The sequence below is a fragment of the Piliocolobus tephrosceles genome, chromosome 7 (assembly GCF_002776525.5).
Source record: "Piliocolobus tephrosceles isolate RC106 chromosome 7, ASM277652v3, whole genome shotgun sequence".
NCBI lineage: Eukaryota > Metazoa > Chordata > Mammalia > Primates > Cercopithecidae > Piliocolobus > Piliocolobus tephrosceles.
In genome coordinates this window covers 131591690-131616744 of record NC_045440.1, presented here as the reverse complement: position 1 = coordinate 131616744, position 25055 = coordinate 131591690, and the positions used below count along the sequence as shown (strand labels likewise).

Sequence of the window (25055 nt, the reverse complement as noted above, 5' to 3'; positions counted from 1 at the left end):
ACAAACACACATGTGCACAAACCACACACGAACACAAAGCACACACAAACACAAAGCATAAACACACACACAAGCACACACAAACATATGCACAAAAACACACCCAAGCACAAAACACACACATATGCAAGCACAAACACACACACATGCACATATACAGACAAACACAAGCACAACACACACACAAACATATGCACACAATACACATACAAATACACAAGCACAAATGTACATACACAAACACAAGCACAAACAACACACACACAAGAACTCACACACAAGCACACACACACAAAAGCACAAAAACACATACAAACACACAAGCACTCACATACAAACACATATAACACACACAAACATACATAATTTCTGAATCTCAACCTGTGCTGTGTGGCCCTGTGGACTGGCTCCTCTCTGCCCAAAATTGTCTCTTGATGATCACACTCATATTTAAGTCGTAAATAACTTAAGTCCCAAATACAAATCCAAATATCCATTTTTGCATAAATTTTGGATATCCAAATTTATCCCTTTGTTCCATGTATTAGGATTTTCCAGAAAAACAGAATCAGTAGGATGTGTATATGTTGAAGAGAGAGACAGAAAGAGATTTTAAGGAATTGGTTCATTTGATTATGGGGGCTGGCAAGTCCAAACTCTGCAGGGCAGGCCAGCAAGCTGGAGCCCCCAGGAAGAGCTGATAACTGTAGCTTGAGTCCAAAGGCAGTGTGGAGTCAGAATTCCCACTTCCCATTTCCTCAGTCTTTTTACTCTTACAGTCTTCAACTATTGGATGAGGCCCATTCACATTGTGGAGGGTGATGTCCTTTCCTCAAAGTCTACTGATTTAAATGTTAACCTCATTCAAAACACATTCCATGTGACATCTAAATTGGTATTTGATCACATGTCTGAGTACCATGGACTGGCCAAGTGAACACTCTGGATCTGTACATGCAGCTGCCTCCTTACTGTCTCCACTTGGATGTCTGACCAACATCTCTAACGTAACAATTCCACCTCTATCCACAAGAAAACCAAATAGGCACTCCTTCTCACCCTGAGGATTCGCCCATATTAATAAATGGAAACTTCATTCTGTAGTTGCACAAGATAAAGAACAATCGGGATCATATTTTTTATGGCACCCCATAGCCAATCCAGCAGCAAATCCTACCTTTGAGATATATTCTGAATCTGATCATGTCTCACAGTCTCCTCTGCTTCCACTAGGCCAGGATTACTGTAATACCCTGGATTACCACAATAGTCTCCTGATTGGTCTGTCTTTCCACCCTTTTTTTTGAGACTGAGTCTCGCTCTGTCGCCCAGGCTGGACTGCAGTGGCGCAATCTCGGCTCACTGCAAGCTCCGCCTCCCGGGTTCACGCCATTCTCCTGCCTCAGCCTCCCGAGTAGCTAGGACTACGGGTGCCTGCCACCACGCGTGGCTAATTTTCTTGTATTTTTAATAGAGACGGGGTTTCACTGTGTTTGCCAGGATGGTCTCGATCTCCTGACCTCGTGATCCACCCGCCTTGGCCTCCCAAAGTGCTGGGATTACAGGCATGGGCCACCGCACCTGGCCTGTCTTTCCACCTTTGCCACTTCCAGTCCACTTTCAACACAGCAGCCAGAAGGGTCTCATTAAAATGCAAATCAGAACCTGCTAAAAAGTTTCCAATGGTACCATCTCAACAGAGAAAGAGCCAAAGCCTTTACCAAGGCTCCCTCTGAGCCATCTCATCCCTGTCTTTTTTGCTCTTTGTGGCTGTCTCCCCTGCCACCATCTCCCCTGAGCTATGGCTGCCTATCTCTCATGACCAGATGGGGCATTTCCTGAAACCCACCCAGCTACAAGGGGAAGGAGCACCCACCAGGGCCTTAGAGGCTGAGCAAGGGCCGTGACTTTAAGACATTAACTCAAGGACAACAGGAGGGGAGGGAACGCTGAAAGGTGTTAACTAGAGGAGAGGTGGGCACAGGGTAGAATTTGTCTCTTTGGAGGATTCCCCAAGGCAGCTGGTGTGGATTGTTCACTGAACTGTATTTTAAAAGAGAAGAATTAGGTAGCTGCCAGGCAAGGAAAAGTGGGAGGAGGGAGGAAGGGGGAAAGGAGGAGAGGCAGGAACCTGAGCAGGTGCTCTGCAACCTTCATGAACTCCCCTGCCAAGCGGCTACTATTTCGCACAGCAACAGTCGTTGACTTACAGGGAACAAACGCAGAAAGAAGAAATGGTGTTTGATTGTGGCTAGAAGAAAGAAAGCCTTCCAGTGGCCAAGAGGAGGGGCACCCTGTGCTGAGCAGGTTGGCTTGACAAATGGAGCTGATCCGTCTCTCCCCTCCCTTCTGCCTCCCTTCCCTCCCTCAGACAGGACCTGAGCACAAAGACACAATGGCTGCAAGGTCCCTTCTGTGTTCTGATGACTTGGTTGCAGACTTTTGGAGACGGAGAGAGGAACTACCATCTTTCCTACTGAAGAACATTAAATCTCCTTCTGAAGACCTGCCCAGCTCTCAGCAGGGAGCTTTGTCCACCAGGCCAGGTTCAACGTACCTCTAAGGCCTCCTCTTACTGAATCTAATGAGGCAGGGGTGCTCCACTTCTCAGAATGCCTCTCAATTAGCAAGACACAGCCTACTGCAGAGCATATTTTTGCAAGCAATAAAGGATTCCGTCCCCAAGGAGTCAACTAACAAACTGGGCCCTGTCAATGAATCTGTGAAATGATCCTAAACAGGCCAAGTGAAGACTGTGCATCAGGGCAGGGCTGGGAAATGGGTGACTTGATTATTTACAGAGGCTTGTTACTCCAGAGACCAGCACCCTCAAGCCCATTCACGTGCCGCACCTCCCTCTTCGGACTTATCACTGCTGGAAATGACATTCTTTCTTTCTTAGCCTCCCTCACTTGGCTACAGACCCCATTAGTACCATGGCTGCATCTGCCATTTACCACAGCAACCTCACACCCAGGGACGTGCCAGGCATGTGGTGATCACTGAATAAATACATGCTGAATAATGACACTGCTCATGCCAAAAGGGGACAAGAGACAGGATGGAGGCTCCCAGGGAAACGTGGAGTTCAAAGGAAACTTCCATCAACATTTGATCAAAATTCTTAATTCCGAACAGCAAAATAAAAGTTTATACCAGTGATTCCAATCTCAGGACTCTTCCATGGGGGTCCTCAGTCTATTTTTCGAAGGGTCAAGAAGTCTACCGGAAATTGCACCTTCCTTTCCAATAAGGCCACAGTTGTCACCTAAAATATCAAGCTTCTTTGCTCGATACTGGCCAGAATTGTATCAACTGAGCCTGGTGACCCAGATCAGGAACTCCCACGGGCAGATATTTTTAGATAAGAAAGTGGAGGAATAAATACTTAACTATGAAGTTTGTTCGGTTGATAAACTCCCTCACAGAGAAGGAGAACCAGTAAAAGGGATTTGTGGTGTTGCAAATGTTGGGAACCACTAGTCTACACCAGTGGTTCTTCATCAAGGGTGATTTTGCACCCTCACCTGCCCACCAACCCCAGGAATGGTACTGAGCTAAATGCACTGCTGGGCTCTAAGCCACCAACACGAGCAGCATTTGTGTTGAACTGCAGGGGCAGAGGCTGAGCTTCGTGTGCTCCTGAGCAGCTCTGTGTCCCACTGAGACATGTGGTTCAGAACCCAGGCTTCTCAGCAAGGGCAGAGAACCTGGGAGGGTTGGGTACCCCCTCTGTCTGTGGGCACAGCTCGCCCAGCATCTATTTATGTTAAAAAATGCATTGAGATCCTCCCTCCAAGTGGACTCTTCCTACAGGCCAGATGCTTCAAGGCTGTCCCCCACTTCCCTTTCCAAGCCTTTTGCTGACATGGTCTCAGGAATGCAAACAAACTGCAACAATACAATAACAATGACAATTGCATTTCCAGGTAGGGAAAAGAACATTCTCTATAGCGAATCAAAGCAAGCTCCCCCAAACCCACAGCTGAAAAATCCATTAAAAGTATAAATTATAGAATCTCATCTGGGATCACCTCTTACTCATTGTGTGACCATGAGTCAGCCAGCCTGTCTGTTCCTCAGTTTCCCCAGTGGGGAGCAGTGATAATGATTACTCCCCTCTGAACGTATGTGCAAAATGAAAACAAATGGGCGTATGTCCCATCACCAACTGAAAGACAGGTGAGGAGACTGTAAAATGGACCCAGTGGCTCCTGCCCCTCAGAGGTGTGGTGACTGCAGGGCCTAAGGCCCCAGCATAGTGTCCAACCCCCCCAGAAGCGCTGGATCTCGGGCACCCCTGCCTCCTCCCACTGCCTGGGGGAGCCTCCGTCTGTGGACCTCTGGCAGTGGCAGTGGTGGTGGCTGACTGGTCAGGAGGAGAGCGGCCCAGGCAGCTATTTGGTGAGAATCTCAATAGCAAGTATGCATCAAAACCATCCCAAATGTCCCAGGGAAGGAGCCCAAACCCATGGTGGGCCTGGAGGTTGCATCCTCAATGCAGCAGAGGCAGGCAGGAACGGAAGAGCACCCTGTGGCCAAGTGCTGGCCCTAACGAAGCCTCAGGTTTCTCTAACAGTCACTTGCTCAACTGTCCTCCAGGAGCTGCTTTGACGGCCTTCTAGTACCTTTCTGGCAAAGCCCAGGTGCGGGAACCCTGCAGCAGCTTCCATTCACTCCTACAATGCCTGGCAGGAACATGGCAGGGGTGAGATTCCTGTTTACTAAACAAAAGAATGATGTATGTTCATGAGTAGCTTACAGAGGTAAAACTAGGGCTGCCTGTGAACGGCAGTGCCTGGGAGGATCAGGCGTGAGTGACTGTTTCAGAATAGCCACTAAACTACTGAGGCCCCAACACAGTGCCCAGCCCTGCAGAAGCGCTGGGTCTCGGGGACCCCTGCCTCCTCCCACTGCTAACTACTAAATGTCCTATCAATCCTATCCACAAGCCTCAGCCCAGAACACCTCTGCAGACATTGCCCTGCATTGCGACATCCCTGCGGAGAGGTTCTCCAGCATCCAGTGCCTTCTTGTCGATGAGGAGGTGTAAGGGTCAAGGCACAGGAGGAAGGTGCTGGGGTACATACTGCGCTCCAGACAGCCAACTTTACATGCGTTTCACAGCTCAATCCTCACCACCATGCATGAGATGGAAATGACTATTACCCTTATTTTACATCATGATGTTACAGCAGATGACAGACAAACCTGGGGCTTTGAGAAGTAACATGGCAAAAGGCCCCTTAACCAACAAAAGGCAGACGTGAACTTGAACCAAAGCACTGGGACTTCAGGGATCTACCTTGGAACTACTGGGCTGTTCAGTCTCCTTCATCACTAGAGAAGTGGTGTTAACACTTACAACGTTGCAAGGACACATTGTATTAGTTCCTCTTGCTGCTGTAACAAATCATCGCAAACTTGGCAGCTAATAACAACACAAATTTATTCTCTTAGCCTTCTGGAGGTTAGAGGCTGAACTAAGTCATAAGGAACTAAAAGCAAGGCATCAACAGGGCCGGGTCCTTCCGGAGCTCCAAAGGAAAATCAGTTTCTTGTCTTCCACTTCTAGAGGCGGCCAGCATTTCTTGGCTTCTGGCTGCATCACTACAATCTCTGTTTCCATGGTCACATCACCTTCTCGTCTACGGTAGTCAGTCTCCCTTTGCCTCCCTCTGCCTCCCTCTAATAAGGAACCACTAATAAGTAACTATTTGTGATTGCTTTGGGTCCACCTGAGTAACTCAGCATACTCTTCCCATCTCAAGATCCTTAACTTAATCACATCTGCAAAGTCCTTTTTGCCACGTGATGTAACAGTCAAAGATCCCAGGGATTATGGTCATCTTTGGGGGCTGCTTTCCAGCAGACCGCATGTGTTGACTTGTCTGTAGCCTGCCTGCACTGTCTTACTTGTCATCACATTCCCAGCACCTAGCAAGGCTCCATAAATGCAGAAGGAGGAAAGAAGGGTAGGAACACAAGCATTCCATCCCCTAGCCCCCCACAGAGTGTGACAGCAGAGAGAGATGGGCTCAGGTCCAAGGAAGGCTGAGCAGACACATGCATATCTACTGGGAACCCTCAGAAATTGCAAGGTGTCAGCACCTCATTGGCTTGAGGTCGGAAGTCCCCAATGAGTCATGTGTTTGTTTTCCTAACCCTGTGTGTTCCCACAGCGATTGCAGCCTAAACAGCAGGCCCACAAGCAGCAGGCAGCTCCTCTCCTGCCAATTTCCCGGGAACCCAGGCAGGGCTAGAGTAGCCAACAGGTTTACTGCTGTGCCCTGGTGAAGGCACTTCTCCAGCATGACAGTAAAACAACCAGACAGAAGAGAAGCCTGCAAATAACTGGATCCTTGCCACAAACGCTTTTATTGCCCCTACCCCTGCCTGCCATGTGATACTATGAACAGTTGCTTTGCAGGATAAATAAAAGAGCCATAATAGATACTGCACATGCCAGGACTTTGCAAACATCATCTCTATTCTTTTCAACAAATCAGGCAAAGCAAGTGTTTCTATGTGTATTTTATAGATGGGGAAACTGTGGCAAAGGCAGCAGTAAAGTAACTTACTCAAAGTCCCCTGCTTGGGAAAAGGCAGAGCAAGGATGCCAACCTGAACCTGCCAAACTCTATAAGGTTGAACTCTTTCAGCTTTGGCACACATTTGCCAAGTGTGAGGAATAAATTGTGTATATGGAGACACAGGTCTTGCCTGTGCAACACAGCCAGGTGTTCCAGCTTCCAAGTTAGAGCTGAGTGATCTGGAGCCCAAGGTCCCTGCTGAACTAAGGGTGTCCCTGCTTGTAACTACATTTGCCCATTTTGCACATGTATGTTTAGCTTCCATGTTGTGTTTGACACTGTAGTGGGCACAGAGGACTCATAGATAAATAAAGGAGCCACAGTCATCCCCTTCAAACGGTTCCGTTGACACACACACCAAGAGATGAGCCAGAACAGCACAGTAAGTATGTTCTGGACCAAAGCAAAGCCCTCAAAGTGTGATGTTCCAAAATGGAGAGTCAGCAACTCCACCCAGGTGGTGAGAACAGTCTTGTGGGAAATGGGTTTCTTCCCCCAGGTCCAGAAGGATGAACAGGAGTTTTCCAAGAGGAAGAGAATACTAGCCCTTGCAGAGAAAAGGGCATCCTCCTTACAAACCTTCAGTTCACTGGGAAAAATGAATACATCCCTGGGTTGATGTTTGGCACAGAATACGTGTAGAGAGGGAAAGAGGAAGAAGAGGAGGAAGAGAAGGAGGAGAGAAAAGAGGGGCTGGGGGAGGAAGAGAACATCTTGTTTGTATCTCCCTCATTCAAAGCTCTGCACTTTGCTTTTATTAGGCCAAAGGTCAGGGCTAAAAAAAAAAAAAAAAGTGCAGCAGTGCAGATGGTACCACCTGTAAGCTCACAGCTCAGTAGGGTTGGGGAGGTGGCCGGCAAGGCAGATGGCTACCCAACCTTCTGACTTTGGCCACCCAGGAATCACTTTCAAATATGTCTTCTTAACATGGGAAAGCAAGCAAAAGTGTGGAGAGGGGCCTCGGGCAGGAAAGTGAAGAAAAGTGTTCCTAAGGGAATGGATTTCAGGATACAGGCCAAAGACTTAATCTGGCATCTGGACTCCCTGGGACTAGGCCATGGTGAAGCGGGACAAAGGAGAAGGGGAAGCAGCTCTAACTACACAAGGAGGAATGCCTTACTTCAAGGCCATTGTCAAAATCAGAGCCCCAAGTCAGTTTCAGTTCTCAAGGCTGGAGATGTCGCTGAACTGGTGAGGCCCCAGCCTGCACACTATGGCTAATTTATGGCTCAAAGGCCTCATTTCTCCATGACCTATCTCAAAAGACCTTCTTCTGAAGACTCCAAAGATTTTATGAAAAGTCCTCTGCTATGTTCTAGCCTCTGGGGTGGCCACCCAGGGAGAAGCTCGTGGAAAACCTGTGGTGGTAGCAACCTGTGGAAAGGAGGTCACAATTGCTCTTTCCTAAAGCTTCTTTTCCTTCCAGCCTCCAGGACCCAAGCAACACTGTGAGGGAGAACTGACTGCAAGCGTCACGTAAGTCTGACCTGGGCACAGGTTTGGGTTCACACACACACATGCACACATGCACACACAAATGGGAACCAGGCAACTGACATGCCAATGCTGGCTGAGCCACTGCTCTGTGGGGCAACCTTGATAAAGCCCCCTGGTCCCACAGAGCCTAACAGCATTGATCTCCTTAAGTGGATTTTTAGGTATTCAGTCACTGCTAGGTGCCTGTTAGTCTTTCCTTCTTTCTAACAATGCAAATAGTTTTAAGTAAGGATGACAGCAAAGCTCAGAGAAGCCTGAGGGACAGTTGAGATGACATCACCTGTTGTGATCAAGTGCAAACAGGTCCTGACTCTTCACCCTATCTGCACCCTCACCCTCCACCAGGCACCTCTGCAGCGCCTTCCCACTCTCACACTCAGGGTGGTGAGGTCACTCACCTCAGCCAATGGGGTGCTAGCAAAAGAGAGGCCAGCAGAAGCTTGCAAAGGGCTCGTTCACCTGGGAATGGTCTTGCTCTTGCTCTGTGCTTTTCACCATAAGAAGGACACTCCCCCAGCTAGTCTGCTGGTTTCAGAAGGAGACGAAAGACCCAGAGGGCAGAGTGGAGACACCCCAGAGACTCCAGCAAAATGACATCAGCCAGCAGGCAGTCACACCCCAGATGTGGAGGCAGTCAGCTAAGCTCAGCAGAGCTGCTCGGCCAGTCTCCCCACATGTGCAGATAATAAATGCTTAACATGGAAAGCCACTCAGATTCTGTAGTTGTTACTCCGCGTTGCCATGGCAAAAATTAATTGATGCAATTATGGTACACCATGATGGAAATATGATATGCATCTCCCAGGGCTACTGATGAGTTTAAATGAAATAAATGAAGGTCTTACCTCAATCAACAGTAGCTATGATCCACCATCTCATAAGAGGACTTGAAGTCACCACTAAGCTGTCTGGAGTGGTCAAGGGAACAGCCTCAATTTCCTGTCCTGAGGGAACAACCAATGTTCACGAAGGCAGCAGGAGTGGGGCAACTTCCTCACCCTTCTTGCTATAGCCCCAGAGGTTCCAGCAGCCTTGGGCCCACTCACACAGTCAGGATCCAGAGCTGTAGCACAGCAGTGTGGGCTGCCGCACCCATGTCCTCCTCTTCCGCTCTGGGCCTCGCAGACTCCACCGCATGACTGCATGGGTCTTCAGCCGCCTCTTAAGACCCAGTGTCCTGGGATTTCAAAATGACTCCCCCTCCAAGGCTTGCTCTCAGGATCAACAATGAAAATGGATTTGAAATCCCAGCAAGAAGCAGATTGCTATACGAAATGAGGGCATGTCTTCCTCCTTCACCACCGCCATCACTGTCATCGTCGTCATCCTCATCTTCATCATCATCATCATCACCTGGTTGTCCTCACTACCATAATAATTAGGGGAACACAATATTCCAAAGGCTAGGGGGAAGAAATGGGTAGCAAGGTGGCTGTAGACCAGTGTTTCACAACCAGAGTGCCAGGTTCAAATGCAGGATTGTCTTTTCATGTGCTGTGCCATGTTAAGGAAATTACTTAACGTCTCTGAGCTTTGGCGAAACTTCTCATCTATAAAATGAAGACAACAGTACTACCTACCTCTTAGTGTCATTATGAAGATTAAATGAATTAATATAAAAATCAGCTAAAAGAGTGTTTGGCATATATGAAATGCTCAGAAAGTATTAGCTGCTATCATTATTACTACCGTGGCTGTTATCATTATTAGACGCACACACACAGAGTAGGCACTTTAACTTATCAACCTATCTAACCCTCACAAAAGCTCTAAGAGTTTGGACCCATTCAGTCAGTTTCGCAAGGTGAAGAGCCTTGCTTAGCTTCCAGGTTAATGCTTTGTACACAATACCAGGGGCCCTGGCAACGTGCAGGCGATCACAAGGCCCAGAAATGCTCCCTGTGCCTCTCTACACTCCGTACCTGTGACCAGGAAACAGGCTGATAAGCTCCCTGGCAGTTCCTGGGTCGCTTTTACTTTATTTGTGCTGCTTTCTGCAGCTTTTGTGTTCTACAATGCCTTTGGCTGGGCGAGCAGCCCCTGGGGCATCAAAGGCCCCGCTGGCAGCAAATGCAAAGCCACAGCAGTGCCAAGGGTCCTCCCCTGCCAGCCACCCGCCACCCGCCACGCAGCCCGGGAGATTCACAAGAAGGAGGTGCCCAGCCTCCTAACCACTCCAGGTGTTACTTAATCCTCAGCCTTGCAATCTGTCCCGGAACAGGCCAGGTGTACCAACCCCAGTGTGACAGGTAGGGCTGATGTCCAAGTTGCTCCTGGACTGAGGGCAGCAGGCAGATAGGTGTCAACATGAAGGTTTGAAGAACTTCAGTGTGAAAGGGCTCAGAAAAGCTTCACAGGGAGGGCGCTGTCTTGAATCCAGAATGGAGAGATCCCTGTTTCCACAATTCGATATTCATTTGCTGAACACCTGCTCTGGTGCAGGTCTGGGACTGGGGCTGAGGGATTCAAAGACAATCTGACATGGTCCTGGACTTGAGGGGTGCACAGGTTAGTGAGGAGGCCACATGTTGAATGCTGTGATGAGCTTTGAGCAAGAAATTAGATCAAAAAAGGCTGAACTTCCTGCGTCTATTCACTCGGTAACTATTAAGAGAATGTCCACTTTGCGGCAGGTCGTGGGGAGATGACAGTGAGTGAGGCACACACTCCCTCTTCTCAAGGAACTTATGTTCTTGTTGACTCTGCCTTGGGGAACTCCAAAAGCCTTCCCGGAGAAGCTTCTGGATGTCAGCTGTGCCTCAAGTAGCTGAGTAATTTGGGGGAACTTATGTTGCATCTCAGCACTTCCACGTCCTCAACTGTAAAATGGATATAACATGTTTGTGTTATAACATACCAGGTGGCCTTGAAATATTTTCCTGCAGAAAAATTCCCTAACAGAAAAAAAAATCAGCTTACATTAAATGACAAAAACTGGTCACAAAACCAGAGGAGCCTATTCTTTAGTTTTTCAAATATAGGTACATGCAAGAATCTGTATTTAATATGAAATGAAATATGTATGAAAAGTATATAAAATGCATTACATATGTACATCATATAATAGGTATGCACTGTTACATCCATATAAACTATTATTACATATGGTTATAAACTAGCAATTCTAGTGTGTGTAGGGGTATGCACACGTGTGTGTACATGTGCACACATAAGTATATACATTGGTAGGATAAAAAGGTTTCTTTAATTTTTCTTTTTCTTAAGATGGCATCTTATTCTGTCACCCAAGCTGGAGTGCACTGGCATGGTCACAACCCACTGCAGCCTCTAACTCCCAGGCTCAAGTGATCCTTCCTCTTCAGCCACCAAGTAGCTGAAACTGCAGGCCCACCACCATGTCCAGCTAATTTTTAAAAAATTTTTTTGTAAAGACAAGATGTCACTCTGTTGCTCAGGCTGGTCTCAAGCTGCTGGGCTCAAGCCATCCTCCCATCTCAGCCTCCCAAAGTGCTGGGATTACAGGTGCAAGCCACAGCACCCAGCAACAAGTGTTCGTTCGTTTGTTTGTTTGTCTCGCTCTGTTGACCAGGCTGGAGTGCAGTGGTGCGATCTCAGCTCACTGCAACCTCCGCCACCTGGGTTCAAGTGATTCTTCTGCCTCAGCCTCCCGAGTCGCTGGAACTACAAGTGAGCGCCACCACGCTCAGTTAATTTTTGTATTTTTAGTAGAGATGGGGTTTCACCGTGTTGGTCAGGCTGGTCTCGAACTCCTGACCTCGTGAAGCACCCACCTTGGCCTCCCAAAGTGCTGGGATTACAGACGTGAGCCACCGCACCTGATTGCAATGAGTATTTTTTAAGTTTTCTTTCATTTATCTGAATTTCTTAAATTGTGCAGTAAGCATGTACTACTTTTGAAATTTAGAAAACAGGAGGCCAGGCACAATGACTCACACCTGTAATCCCAGCACTTTGGGAGGATGAGGTAGGCAGGTTGCTTGAGCCCAGGAGTTTGAGACCAGCCTGGGCAACATAGTGAGACCTCGTTTCCAGCAAAAAAAAAAAAAAAAAAAAAAGTCAAAAAATTAACTGAGGGTGGTGCTGGGCACCTGTGGTCCCAGCTATTTGGGAGGCTGAGGTGGGAGGATTGCTTGAGTTTGAGAAGTCAAGGCTACAGCAAGCAGCGATAGAGCCACTGCACTCTACAAAAAACAAAATAAAATAAAAAATTAGCCAGCCATGGTGGTGGTGCTATATTCCCAAGAGCTGCTTGGGAGGCTGAGGTGGGAGGATTACCTGAATCCAGGAGTTTGAGACCAGCCTGGGCAACATAGTAAGACTCCATCTCTATAAAAAATAAAAAATTAGCCAGGTGCAATGTTGTGTGCCCAGAGTCCCAACTGCTTGGGAGGCTGAGGTGGGAGGATTGCTTGAGCCCAGGAGGTCAAGGCTACAGTGAGCTGAGGTCACATCACTGCAATCCAGCCTGGGTGACAGAGCAAGTCCCTGTCCCCAAAATAATAACAATAAATAACATTTAAAAATTTAAAAATAAGAACAGGAGACCCCTCTTTCACACATGAGTCTTTTAGGCTCTGATGCTCCTCAGCTACTAGAATGATGACCCCCACATGTTAACAGTGCTTCCAATTCCTATCGAAGGTTTGGTTGCAATGTGCTAACCTACGGCATTCATCACCCTTTACTGTGCTGGTGAACTGGGTGCTCTATGCTCCCCACTTACAGAAGAGAAAACTGAGGCACGAAGCAGACAGGCCCCAGCTAGAGATGGCAGAGTGAAGTGCCTGACACTCATCTGAAGCCAAAGCCAGTGCTCCTACCCTCTGCCCAGTCCTGCCACTTCTCAGAGAGCTCAGAACCCGGCCAGGCTATTCCTGCTGCCAGTTCTCCTTTATGGAGACACAGGCTGTGGGAGGTACTGCCTGAGACAAACCAGAGGGTTTCACTATGGAGAACAGGGAGCCTGGGAAAGGACTCTGGGCTGTGGGAACAGCCCCAGCCGGCGGCCCTGGATGCAATGCCCATGCCAGCCGAGGAGAACGTCCAGGCATTTCTGTCCCCAAGTGAATGGGCCTGGGAGCAGCCAGGTCCCAGGAGCCAGAAAGGCGGGAAGCAGCTGCCAGCGCGCCGGCACCAGCACCCTGCCTTGCGCGCTTGGGCTAGCTTGGTTGGCTGCCTGTCAAGGCTTCAAAGGAGTGTGCAAAGCAGGCTGGGGGACCTGGCTGGACTGGTTTGCCTGAAACTGAGGTGGCTGAACAAAAGGAGGCCGTGTGGGCTGGTTTGGCGGGATCCTGTGGCGGGACGGAGGGCAGGAAGCAGGAGACAGCAGTGGGAGGGCTGGGGAGAGACACAAGGTGCACTTGGCACTGGGCAGCCTACGCCTGCAGGAGGGGACTGAACACTAACCGGGGGCCTCAGGTAGGGCCCACATACAACGGAAACAGGCTCAGGGAAGGCTTTGCCTTGGCAGGGGATGGCCAGCAAAGTGCAAACTTTTGTGCTGGTTAAACTCCAAGGGATTAGGTGCAGCCTCTGTGCATTCTGGGAAATTCATTCAGTCATTTCTCCATTCATCCAACAGTGGCTGAACACTCACCATGAGCCAGCACTCAGCAGTGCCGAGAACCTAGCTGGGGGCCCGAATACCAGGGCCCCTACCTTGCCCACCTTGCATGGTGCCAACAGCCCAGGGAGGTGAGAACCCAGGGTCTCTCCAGGATGAAGAGAGGGCAGAGACTTGTCACGTGGCACAGAGCATAGACAATGCCTGGGCTCCCTGGTGATTCCATCACTGACTCTGGGACTCAAAGCCTATGACTTCATCCCCTGAGCCTCAGTGCCCATCGTATACTATATGCTCAGTAAGTACTGGCCAGGCAGTCAAGCACATCAGTGCATGGGTAAGAGCGGGTAAACCCAGGATATAGGATGCTTGTCCCCACCCAGGTTCTCTTCTGACTGCATCCTGCACATTCCCAAGGGAATCATCACTTTGTGGATGAGAGATTCCACTCTCCAGAGACCTCAAACAGCGAAGTCCTGAGCACAGGGCCTGACACTCTAGGTGCCCAGCCAACTGGAGCCACTGTTAGTGCTGCCGGGGAATGCAACAAGGGGAGGAGTCACTTGACTTCAGAGCCACATAGGCAGGTTGGAACCCAGATCCAAGGGACTCAGAGCCTGGCTCTTTCCTCAACTTCAAGCCAGCACCAAAGAGAAGGTCACAACCTGGCCTCTGTCTCTGAGATCCTTATGTAAGAACAGAGAGAGATCCACGCATGAATGGAAGTGGGGGGACTGTCATGGTGTCTTGTAATCAACGGTCACGACAGACGACCCATTAGAGAACTCAGGAAGATAAAGGAAGGCAAAGAGAGGGGCTGGGAGATAGCAGACAAGAATGCCTCAGTGCACAAGCCTGGGAGTCAGGGGTCCCGGATTCTGCTCCAGACTCTGCCAACTCTTCTATGGAATGAGGCCCGTCATGTTCCCCACAGAGCGTCTTCTCATTTGGTAAATGAGAGGGCAAGAGCAGAGGATCCACAAGGTCTTTCTTTGCACACTATAGTTCTGTGCTTCCAGAGGGAGGGTAGGTGGGAGACTATAAGGAGAAGGCCAATATTTGAACATTTCTGGCCTCTTGAACAGGACCAGCAGAGCTGGAACAGCTTTCGGTGCTCCCTGCCTTCCCAGGGGTCCAGTCAGCCTCCTCACCCCCCAGCCTGCCCTGGCGCGGCTGATCTCGGTAGTAAGCCAATGTGGCATGCAGAGAGCCAGGTTGCAGAGATGGAGACAGAGGGATCTGGGCTCATTTTCTATCCACTGCTCGATGTGGGGCTTGGGGAAAGATATTTCTCGTCTGTGACCCTCAGCTTCCTAGGGTGTAAATATGGACTCGAATAACACCTGCTGCAAAAGGTTGTCAGAGAGATGAAATGAGAGCCCAAACAAAAAGCAGCTCAGAGAAACAGGAACTCCTTTCTCCCTACTCTCACTTTATTCGAGCACAAGCCCTTTGAATAAAAATAAATAAATAAATAAATAAATAAATAAGTCTTCTTAAGTGTCCACTACTACAAAACAAGAGTGAATCAGAAAGAAGGCTGGGGCTGGGTACAGTGGCTCACACCTGTAATCCCAGCACTTTGGGAGGCCGAGGCAGGTGGATCACTTGAGGTCAGGAGTATGAGACCAGCTTGGCCAACATGGTGAAACCTCATCTCTACTAAAATTGCAAAAATTAGCTGGGTGTGGTGGTGCACACCTGTAATCCCAGCTACTCTGGCAGGAGAATCGCTTGAACCCTGGAGGCGGAGGTTGCAGTGAGCTGAGATCACGACATTGCACTCCAGCCTGGACAACAGAGCAAGACTCTGTCTCAAAAGCAAAAAACAAGGCGGCTGGATTTTCATAAGGAAAATCTGGGCTCAAGTCTCTGCGTTGATGCTTATTCTACATTAAGGCACTGGGGAAGCTACTCAAGCTCTCTTGGCCTCAGTTGCCTTACCTGTAAAATGGGGCTAAAAAGAATGCTTCATTCACAGGGTTTGGGAGACATTAAGTGAGCTAATGTATGTGAAAATGCTTTGCAAATCAGGAAGCTTTCAACTCGTTAATTACTGCAGTGTTGTCTTAGTAAGGCAGGTCCTCTCGTAAGAAACAGCCTTGGAAATAGTCTCTTACATAGTTCCAAAAGGAAGGGAGCTGTGTTGAGATTCTGCATGAATTTAAGTCTTCCTTAACATCTAATCAAAGACAGGTAGTATGGCAAATTCTTTCTGATGTGGCCCAAATGGTCTGGGAATGGTGCAAGACTGGGCATTTGGAGAAGGGTGCCTGCGGTGAGCTGGACAGGAGACTCTCCTCTGAGGGCTGACGGTGCCTGGTGCAGGGCTCTCAGGCACCTTGCCAGTGTTCTGCGCACATTGCAGGGACCTCCTGCCTTCTCCTCCTCCTCTGGGTACATTAGGTGACAATGGGATTATTACCTGCCTGACGGGTAGTTGAGAGAGAGGGGTACAAACAGGGCAAGAAACAGCTCCTCAGAGAAGCTGCCAGCCTAGCAGCTGGCCCCCGAGGCCCGGAACACCCAGGGTGCAATGACGGAAGGCATCCTGCTTCCGTACCCCGAACCACTGAGCAAACACACAAGTGTGGCAGGTGCCCGGGGCTGCTGGCCAAGTAGGGCTCCTGCCTGGCCAGCACCAGTCCAACCAGCTCCCTGGCACTGCTCCCACTCTCTGATCTGGCAGGTGGAACAAAGGATAGGTAGATGCTGGCGCAGCCAGCAAGAGGGGCTTCTCTCCTCAGCTCCTTGGAGGTGTCGTCTGGAAATGGCACATCTGGGGCCAGGCACAGTGGTTCACCCCTGTCATCCTAACACTTTGAGAGGCCAAGATGGGATTGCTTGAGGCCAGGAGTTTGAGACCAGCCTGGTCAACACAGCGAGACCCCACCTCTATAAAAGTGAATGAATGAATGAATGAGTGGATTAGAAATGGAACACCTGCAGCTAGCCAGCCCTCAGGCCTCCTCCCAAAAGGCACCCTCCTCATGATGCTAACTTGCTTCCCTGAAGAGATCACAGGAGCGCAGGAGCAGTTCAGGTGTTCCACAGTGCGTCTTTTGTTGTTAAACTATACTGCGTCTTTTAAGGTGCTCACCTGGAGACCTAGAAACTGATAATGCCTCCACGGGAAACTTTTGTGGTTTTTTTTTTGAGACAGGGTCTTACTCTGTCACCCAGGAAGGAGTGCAGTGACTCAATCACAGCTCGCTGCAGCCTGGACTTTCCCGGGCCCAGGTGATCCTCCTACCTTAACCTCCTGAGCAGCTGGGACTACAGGCACGCACCAGCACACCAGGCTACTTTCTGTTATTTTTTGTAGAAACGGGGTCTCGCCATGTTGCCCAGGCTGATGTGGAATTCCTGGGCTCAAACCATCCACCTGCCTTGGCCTCCCAAATTGCTCCCCAAGGTGCTGGGATTACAGGCATGAGCCACTGTGCCAGCCATCCATAAGCAACTTTTATCCAGGAATTTCAGTGACCCCCACTGGCCCATGAGATCTCAGCAAGTCACACCAAGGGCCCTGGAAGGGGTATCAGATAATCTGGTTACACTGACTGCCGTGTAGCCGTGGCAGTCCACTTCCATTCACAGATGCAATTCCTTCATTGATAAACTGAGGAGCTTCGCCTGGATGCCTGCTATGGGCTCTGCAGACTGTGGTGGGGTGTAAGAGGCTGTCCTTTGCTGTCAGGTAGCTCTGGATCTAGAAGTTTGTGCTGTTACCTCCTTAGCTGTGTGCTTTCTGATCATCTATTTGATGTCTCTGAGCTGTTGTGTTCCCTTTAAAAACCAGGAGAGCAATTCCTCCATGCAGAATAGATAAGAAGTGCCTGGTGTAGAGCAAATGCCCAAAATAGGGGGACTGCTATTTCTTTTGTTCACTCATGCTATGTTCTCAAACTGATACCGATGTCAAGCTGTTTTCTCCTTGAAGAATGTAACAGGCTTGACTTGAAGCCAGAGACCCAAATTACTCCATGGATCAATCGACATCTCACATAAAACTAGGGACCTGGCTACTTCACATCACTCTCTCTGAACGTACAGCAAACGGCATTTCCACTCTTAAAGAATATCAAGGAATGGCAGTGATCGCAGCCTGTTAGAGATGTTCTGAATAGAGAAATCAGGTACAAAGGGGTTACATAATTTATCCTTATAAGACCATTCAATCATTCGAAAAGTAGTTGATGCACCAAGCAATGCATGTGGCACTAACCAACCCATGTCCTGGTCGGATTTGAATCCAATACTTATTACTATTGTAATAAGCCATCCAATAGTTATCACTGATGCTTCCACTGTATCTATCACCAAAACAATGCTTCACAACAAGCTTGGTGGCATAAGCTCTGAGTGTCCACATATCTGTGTGGTCAAGCAGGTAGCTTTGGTGATCTTGGCTGGGCTCACATGGAGGGCTAGGAGTTGGCTGGCTGTCAACTGATCTAGGTTGGTGTCAACTAGGACCATTAGAGCACCTGAGTTATGTCCTATGTGTCACTCTTTTTTCTTCTGGAACCAGTGACTACCCCTGAAACCCCTTTTCACGGTGATAAAAGAGATTCAACAGTGGACATGGAAACAGTTTTTCAAAGCTCAGCTTGCAGCCGGACACAGTGGCTCATGCCCGTAATCCCAGCACTTTGGGAAGCCAATGTGGGCAGATCACCTGAGGTCGGGAGTTCAAGATCAGCCTGGTCAACATGGTGAAATTCTGTCTCTACTAAAAATAACAAAAAATTAGCCAGGTGTGGTGGTACACTCCTATAATCCCAGCTACATGGCAGGCTGAGGCATGAGAATTGCTTGAACCCAGGAGGTGAAGTTTGTGGTGAGCCAAGACCACGCCAATGCACTCCAGCCTGGGCCACAGTGCGGGACTCTGTCTCAAAAAAAAAAAAAAAAAAAAAAAAAGCTCAGCTTGCATCATGTCTGCTAACTGCTCATGAGACACAGTCAGTCCAAAATGAGATACAGGGAATGAGTGAAGAGTTAGGGTCATTCCTGTAATCAATTCACCACATCATTTTATAGATGAAAAAGAGAAGGTCCTTATAATTATGGTACTTACATAAAGTTACTGAGCTCAGTGTCTGAATCAGGATTTGAACTTGGGCTATTTCAACTGTACCAAGTCCCATGCTGCTGCCATCAGATATCGTGGGCACAAAGGAGAGGCAGCAAGAACTTGGAAGGCCAAGAGTGAACCTGACATCAGATTTGGCCCTGCCAGGAATTCTTCGGTGCATCTTATGTGTGGAAGGCCTTTGTGAGTGCAGGGAAATGCCTTCCTGGCCCGGGTGGAGATCTAGCACAAGCTCTGGTCAACAAAAGCTATCCTCACCCTGCACAGAATGAAAGCAAATAGCATTGAATTAAATAGCTGCAATCAACCAGCAGCTTTATTTGGGAGAGTGGATATGAATTAAGCAGTTCCTCAGAGAAGAATGCAACTTTCCCTTTATTTCTAAGCCCCATAAATCCAGGGTAAAGGTCAAGCTTAGACTCCAAGTTAATTGATCCACTCCCACCCCCTCCCCACCTTAAAATGTCCTGGTTTTACTGGGGATAAGGAGAGCACATTGTAACCCACCTCCACACAGGGCCTGCAGCTCTGCTGGGTTGACATAGGAAAGAAAAGGCCAAACAGGGTCCAGAGCTGACACCCAGCATCTGATTCAGTGGTTCTGGGCAGAAGCACAGAAGCTTACTTTTTTTTTTTTTTTTGAGACAGAGTCTTGCTCTGTGGCCCAGGCTGGGGTGCAGTGGCACGATCTCGGCTCGCTGCAACCTCTGCCTCCCGAGTTCAAGCAATTCTCATGCCTCAGCATCCCCAAGAGCTGGGATTACAGGCACGTAATGCTTCCCCACCCTTGCACTCTCCCTCACTCCCAGAACCTTTTGTAATGCCACAAACATAATGATGCATGCCATCTGAGCTCAGACGCTAATCAAGAATGAAGGAGAAAGGACACCGAAGACCTCTCTGCCATATTAGGCATATTGCCTACAGTTGCTCATTAAAATAGCACATAAATGAGTATTTATTCGGTTCTTTTTGCACTATTTTAAGATGGATGTCTCCAAGGACTTGAAAAATCCCAGGAGTATTTTTAGCACACTCACCCTGCAACAGCATTTCTGTTTGTGGGGACTGCTTACACTGAGTATAAAGATGGCCGAGACATTGGCAAACAATATTTTATTCTATTAGAGAATTGCTATCACAATTTTGTGATTATAGCTAACACATATTAAACATGTTATTATCGTGGATTAGCTCATTTAATCCATACAATAATGCTATGAGTTTGGGATTATTAGTGTATATATTTTACCGATGAGGAAACGGGGGCATAGAGAAGTTAAGTGAGTTACCCAAGGTTGCAAAGCTAGTGAGTACTAGAACCCACTTTTAAATCCAGGCAGTTTGGCTGTAAATCCTGCAGCCTTATGGCCCCTGAGCTATAATATCTTCCTCTACTGCTCCCATTTTGGTCCACTCATGAGAGAGACAAAATCCCTTTGTCACTGGGTCAACGTCATTATCATTGACGTTCTTGCTACAGTTCATCATTTGTGACTATTTTTAACACTTCACATGCATGCAGGGCTTTAAAATTTTAAAGGCTTTTCTCTTAATTCTCACATTGGATAGCTGCATGGATGTGAGGTCGGTGAATGAGGCAAGGATGATTCTGTCTCATGGACGGTCCCCAGTGAAATGACAAAGTCCAAAGTCACAATCCCACTGAACCTTCTGGCCCCAAATCTCCTTCTCCCCAGGCTGGTATGCCCTCCTTCCACAAGGACCGACCCCATCCGAGCCCCCTCCCACCTCAACTCCAAATGCTGCTGTTCCCACTTGGAGATACTCACACAGGCCTGAATTGGAAATTATGGTATTTGCTTTAGTGTTTCATTTTCGGTCTGTGAGTTTCCTATTTGTGGGTGTTTAGCCTCTGTTTTGATAGGTAGGCCCATTTTCTTCCTTTTTTTTTTTTTTTTTTTTTTTTTCTATTTTCCCCAACCTGGGAAACACGGGGTAGGGAGGTGGAAAAAATCTTTCCATCTTACATCCTAGGAAAGTTTGCCAAGGAGTCCGTCCTGACAGCTGCTGGCTGGAGGCCCATCCCCAGCCTCAGAAGCCACGTCTATAGTGAGCATTCTGCAGGGTGAGCCAGTGGTCAGCCCAGGGTTCTCTGTGGTAGACCTGGACACTGAAGGACACAGGCAGGCCTGGCCTGGAGTGTGTCTTAGAAAATACACTGTCTCTTTGGTTCTCAACTCTGTCCCCACTGCTGGGAAGCTGAGTATTTCCCATTCCCAATCCTGTCCCCTCCTCCATCTTCATTACTTTCAATAGTTACACAGGAAATTCTTTTCCCTCTGGTAAAGATAGTCATCACATTTTTTTTTTTTTTTAAGCCTGGATGTCGACATTTTCTTTAAATCCCCGAGAGCTGTGACACAAGCCTATGAATCACACTGGAGAGGGGGGCGAGAGGTTGGGCTCCAGATTAGACAGGGCAGAAGTTCAAATACAGGACTGGATCTCAGACTGGCTGTGTGACTGAGGGCACTTAAGAGTCAGATAGACAGATGAGCCTTGGGCATGGTACCAGTGGTACCTCTGGGGATCCCATGAGGCTGCAGGGATGAGATGGCACAAGAGCAGGGCACTACAGGACTGGAGGAACGGAGAGACCTAGGGCTGGGGAAGCTTGGGCATACAAGGGGACAAGAGTAGAACAAAAGTACAAGAGGGAGTCCTGGGGAATCGGACTGGAGAGGCAATGCCCCGTCCCCAGTAGAGGCTGGGGATGTGCCCTGGATTCAGTAGGAACGGGAAGCCCACAGGATGTCTGTAGCTAGGGAGTGATGGAAGCAAAGCCACACTTCAGGAAGATGCATCTGGAGGCAGTGTGAAGGATGGTTGGGCAGAGGGAGGGCCGGGAGTTGAGAAGACCCCTAAGGAAGCTACCAAAACATCCCAGGCGGTCTGAAATAGGAAGCCAAGGCCTACATTGCAGTGGTAAAAATTCACCAAGCGGTGATCATGGGCAGGTCGGGGAGATGAAGTATTTGGAAGATGGTAGAACCTGCTCATTCAGGAGCAGCAGGGCAAGTGGGTTGAGACACGTGAAAGTGAGCTACGGGGACTTGAGGGTCCCCTGCGAAGGTGCAAACATGCTTTCGAAGTGAGAAAACGGGGGTCTGGAGCCTGCATTCCCAAACACTAGGATTCTGTATTGATTTTCTACAGCCACTATAACAAATTACTACAAACTCAGTGGCTTAAAACAACACATATAATTACCTCAGTGCTCCTTAGGTCAGAGTGTGGGTTGGCTCAGCTGGTTTCCCAGCTCCTGATTCACGAAGCTGAATTCAAGGTGACAGCGGACTGGGCTCCTATCAGGAGGTTCTGGAAGGATCCTCTTCCAAACTTATTCATGTTCTGAAGTCAGTTCCCTGCAGCTGTAGGATGGGGGGGTCCCCATTTCTCTGTTGGCTATCAGCTAGGGGCCACCCTTAGCAACCAGTCTCTCCCTCCAGTTCCTACAAGTGGGCCCCACATTTCAGAGCCAGCAGTGGCACATCAAATCCTTCTCACACTTAGAACCTTTCACGGCATCTTCCTGAGCACAGTCAGAGGAAATCTCTGCTTTTAAGGGCCCATGTGATTGGATTGGGCCTGCCTGGATAACCGAGGATAATCTCCCTATTAGAAGTCAATTGATTAGTAACCTTAAGTACCTCTGCAAAGTCCCCTTTGCTATATAAAGTAATATATTCATTCATAGGCATAAATCAGAGATTAGGGTGTGGGCATCTTTAGAGGGCCATTCTGTTTACCAGAGCTTCTCTGCTTCTCCGCAGGAAACATACTGAGACATCACACAATAAATCATAAGGTGCAGAGAGCCCTGTCACAGGAGGCCTGGGTTCTAAGCATCATGCAGAAGAAGCACTTTACCCAGCCTCAGGGAGGGGTGGTGGAAAAGAAGAAAATCAGGAAACATTTCCCAAAAGAAAAATGAGATTCTCTGATGGAAACTGGAATTGAACAGAGCAAAGGGATGTATCACCAGCAGAGTTGATTAGGCCACAGGTAATTGGAAGAACATATTTAGAAGAAACTGGAAGCTAGAGTGAACTCCAAGTAAACGCCAGATGTGGACAGCATTGCAGGAGTTAACCTCCGAGTGCCAAGATGCTGGCACTCCCCTCTCCTGGGGGGCCGATTCTGCCCTTCCAGAAGCAACACGGTGCGCCTTCATGGAAACTCCATCCCACAAGTGACAGGACCTAAGTGAATCTGCACATGCTAGTCTGGGAAGACGTGGTGATACCGTAAATCAAAATGGCACGCTTACCAATACCATTGCAGTTTCCATTTCCTGCCTCCCTCAAAATGAAGTACAAAAAGCAAACGCTATGAGCATGTATGCACTTGCAAAAGCTGATTATTAAATATTGAAGAATTTTGCGAACTGGTTTTTAAAGCTTTGGTTGCCTGAAACCGGCTGTGGTGGGATTTCACCATTGAAATCGACAAACCTACAATTCAAGGTTTTTGTTTCTCCTCTTGAGAAGTTTAACAGTACACCACTACGTTTGCATAAATCACCAAATTGATAACAGGTATTATCTCAAGAAGGGGCGGGATGGGTTTCAAGCTGGTGTTCGTTACTCTCCCTTCTTTATATTATTAATCTTTAAAATTGGTGCAATTATAGCAATTCTTAATTTTTTCCATTATCTTCCAGATGTAAAAAATATTAATGAACATAAAACAAAACCACCAGGCTGTAATTCTGCATTTTCAGAATTCTTTTCCTTGGAGGCAGCAGCAGCATCCTGGGCACCGTGGCTGCCTTCAGCTGGTCCAGACGCAGTGGCTCTGATGTTCTCTGGCAGGCGGGAAATGCTGCCTGATAGGGGCTGCTGGTCACTGACACACTGCTAAGAACTGGGCAGCCCAGGCCAGACAGACAGCTGAGGTCTTCCCGAGAAGCTGGACACACCTCCCCAGGGAAGAGCCTTCCTCAGCTGCAGACTGAGCCACGGACCTCAGGGCTCATCTGCTGCAACCATTATGAATCATACTAGGATTATCAAGGAACAGTCTTCTCCAGGATCAGCCCTTTCCCTACCACTGTCAGATTCAGGGAATTTTAAGTGGTGGAGGGAGGAGGGATGTAGCCGATGGATTCCAGACAGCAACACTAACCGCCTGTCCTAAGGATGCAAGATTTTCTCATTTGTAAGGCTCTGCGTAACACACTCATCCTAGCACACAGGGCTTCAATGTCAGGATGCAGCTCCTTTCCAGGAAGCCGGCTGAACACTAGGTCACAGACGAGCTGACGCTCTCCCAAGAACACACCCCTGTTTGACCCTGACATTCACTGCTACGGTCACCTGAAGCCGAGACTTTCCATCTGGAACATTTCCGTACCGATATCCCTGGCATTTCTCCAGCACTCTTTTCCTCTGTGATGGTTTAGACCAATAAGCACACAGAATGACATTACACATAGTGGTAAAGAAGCTGTTACATGTGGTGATGAAGATGTCATTACATGCAGCAGTGAAGGGGGCTTCCAGGAGCCTAACAGAGGCAACTGAGGCACAGAGGGGCAGATGCCCACTTCCTGGGGTGAGCACCTACCAATTTCCAGCCTGTGTGTCTGGCACAGAGCAGCTCATCATGGCATGACTGCTGATCTGTGGGTGACTTTATGTGACCTTTTACAACATCTTTTTCTTTCCTTATCATACATCATGCCATCATATCATCATGCCATTTGAACAATTTGCATCCTGTCCCTTTTCCCCATAATGGAGTCATTTTTAACCGTCATTTTCATGTTTCAATGGCTGAAGAAAGAATTCTGTGCACGTGCTGGAGGGCCTTCAACCACTCCCGTTTCACAGGAGATTGAAGCTATTTTGGAATTTTCATGGTTATAAACACACTGCAGCCAATATTTTTGTGCACATGCGCAACAAGATTCTGAAAATGTTCTCTGAAATAAACCTACGTATTCATACATTATTACAAACTCCCAGGGCACACGAGGGTAAGATGTGCTGGTATTGCATCTGATCCCGGAGAACGCAGGAGATGAATGTGACCTCCAGCTGGGCCACATGTGGCATCAGCCCCAGTGCAAGAAGTGAGAGCCCCAGAGACCTCACCTGACACGTGGCAGGCTGTGATGGCTGCCCATATAAATGAGGCTGTGTGTGTCCAGGTCCTATTAATTCATGTTAAAAAATTAAGGAGGGCTGGGCATGATGGCTTATGCCTATAATCCCAGCACTTTGGGAGGCCGAGGCAGGAGGATAACTTGAGCCCAGGAGTTCGAGACCAGTCCTGGCAACGTAGCAAGACCCCT

At 48.4% G+C, this 25055-nt stretch overlaps 1 long non-coding RNA gene across 32 annotated transcripts in view; it reads right to left on the bottom strand.

The window, feature by feature from the left end:
- The window catches only part of LOC111550512, a 310717-nt gene that overhangs the window by 59228 nt on the left and 226434 nt on the right, over positions 1-25055 (bottom strand). For 22 of the 32 annotated variants that reach the window (XR_003309486.2, XR_003309492.2, XR_003309484.2 and 19 more), the window contains one exon: positions 8936-10909. The exons of 3 other annotated variants lie outside the window; for them this stretch is intronic. This is a non-coding gene — a long non-coding RNA (uncharacterized LOC111550512). Of the gene's footprint in view, positions 1-8935; positions 10910-18718; positions 25042-25055 lie in introns of those variants that run through there. 7 more of the 32 variants (XR_003309496.2, XR_003309490.2, XR_003309498.2 and 4 more) reach the window with 5 other exon arrangements.